Raw genomic sequence first — 2,738 nt, forward strand, 5'->3', positions numbered from 1 at the left:
GATCATAACTAGCCAAGAACCATATGAGTTTGTGGCTATAGTTTTAAGCTATGTGGCACAATACACAAAGCACAATATACAAAACAAACGCTGCAAATAGTCATTTTTGACCCCTTGCAAATGTTGTCAATGAGTATGGCACAATAGCTAGAACCAATTAATACACCTCCCAACATTGGAGAAGTTCTAGATGAGCAAAGTAACATACATAATGCACAAAAAGTATACAAAATGAGTTCAACGGGCTTCATTGAGTGATCCGTGCTACTTAAGTTGTTGTAAATAACATTGAGATACGGATTTCACAAAATCAAATCCCCCTCCCCACAAGTACCCCACTCATCAATTCCCAAGCCAACAGCCAAAGGTGTCGATATCAATGGCTATATTGGATAAGCCATTGTACCATTCATGATATAAATATAATCAAAGTAATTAGAGTGAAATATTTGATCAATTAACTATTGACAAAATGGTTTTTGGAAAATCTAATGCAATGGACGATGACAAGCCACATAACAACACTCGTATGTAGGTCTTATATAGGATGCATAAGACTTACATAATCTGCCTCTTTGCTTGCTTGTTAGAGGGACAAAAACAAAAGCCAAAACATCTAATATTTTCAAACAATGCAATTTTTGCACGTTACAAATCTTGAAAGCTCATAGTCTTGAAGAAGAAAGCTCCATAATAGTATGCCAACCAAACCAAACTCTTAGATCATATGACATTTATTGAACACATTTGGCTAGATTAGTAATAAAATATATTACCCAAGTATTACTTGGAATTCATATAAACTCTACATTGCAACAATGGCGTCATATCAATCATCTTTAAGCAGCATGGGCAATTTTTGAATGGATTTCTATAGCGAGAGGCCGGTATAAATGATGAAATCAGTATTATCACAAGACTATCAAACGTCAATGGTAACTAATGAGAATCGCTTTAGCTACATGAATTATAGAGGGTGAAGCAAGGACACAAAATTAGAGGCAAGAGAGTACCAAAGAGTAGATGGATGTGAAGGTCTAATGCACACTAGCCCTTGCTATTTATATATTCCATGAGCTTATTTGTGAAGTCAATAAGGCACTCATAAACAAGCAAGCCATTGGCAGTGCATCTTCCCAAACTTAATCCACAGTCATAACATACTCACAATTACCAAACATTGAATAAACCTCCCTAGACTTCTCCATACTATGTCATCGAAATAATCTTTAAAAAATTCATGATATACTTCCTTAGATTTTTCCATACCATGTTATTGAAACAATGTAGAATCTTTTCCATGATTATCATTGTTACCAAACGACCACTAGAACGTGGAGAATGCATATAATGTTATGTGGTGCATTTTGACATGAGAACGGATCCTTACGGTAACACTACCTTTATGAAGGGTACCCCTTACAGCAAGAGAATAATAGCTATTTTTTGCTCAAGCAGGTCAATTCTCTCTATATGACCACTCTTTGATGCAGACGACAAGATGCAAGCTTATAGATTGAGTGTTCCTAGCAACCTTACAACAAAAGGATGTTCAAGAGCAAGTCATCCTCAAAGCATGCAAAAAGAAAGCATGACCCACAAGTCAAAAGGATACTTTCTTATTTGTATGGATGCTTTTGCTTATACTCGACTAACAAAGAGAGTGGCAATTGCATGCTTGATTTGGCCCCTTGCTTTCAAAGGCTTGTAGACATGTATTCTACACGGAATAACAAAATGTAACAAACTCTGTTGTTGCACTGATTGTCATGTAAAGGTTCGTGTTAAACACAATCTCGTCGTTGAAAAATTATGACCATTAATATCTGTTTAAAAATCTGCCAACGTTTGTTGCACATGTAGCAAAAATTGAGAGGGAACTTCGGTCAAACACCACTTCAATAAGTGTGACAATCAAGCAAGCGCACGACGCACACGTCTGAGAATTAATGAGCAAACAAAACCTCACTACATCACATCATATAATCAAAATTAGAAATTTTGGACTTCCTGGGCTTCTACCTACTGTCCAATATTCCCTACTGCTAGCTTCCTATGGAACATGACGTTTGAATAGCAACACGCGGCCATTTACCAAGCGAAGGTCATCTTTCATGAAAAGGGAGAACCATACTGTATGATTACCACTTAATCAACCAGCACTGAGTGGTAGGGAAAGACATCATTAGCCAGACAGAAAATATTAAAATGAGCAAAGATAGCTTAAGAGCATACACACCGATAGCTCAAGGTTTTTTCTTGCACATCTTGAGGCATTGTAACGACTGACCGACCGACCCCCCCCCCAAAAAGAAAAAAAGAGATAAGGTTTTCATAGGTCTTTTTGAACTACAAAACACAGGATGCCGGAAGACTTCCGAAGACAAAATTCCTTGCTTAGTGTACACCTTACAACCTACTCCCCCAGTATTTACAACAGGATAGTCTACTAGGAGACTACGATAGATACTCTTATAACAGGTAAGCATTTGTAGAAGCCCACAACACAGCCGAACTACAATTATAGCAGCCTAAAAGAGTGCATGTGAAGAAAAATTGTGCATAAAAAAGAGAAAAATATCATGAATATGACAAACAGTTCTACACTTGAAACTGGCAGACAAATCCAAAGTCATCCCAGTAGCACCCCAGACATTGCCCTCTTTTTTCCAGTATAATATCCAGAAAAAGACAGAACGGAAAAAAAAAAAAAAAAGGGAACGCTAACTAAACTAGTG

This window comes from Adiantum capillus-veneris, chromosome 11 (genome assembly GCF_014529385.1).
Source record: "Adiantum capillus-veneris isolate H3 chromosome 11, ASM1452938v2, whole genome shotgun sequence".
Lineage (NCBI taxonomy): Eukaryota > Viridiplantae > Streptophyta > Polypodiopsida > Polypodiales > Pteridaceae > Adiantum > Adiantum capillus-veneris.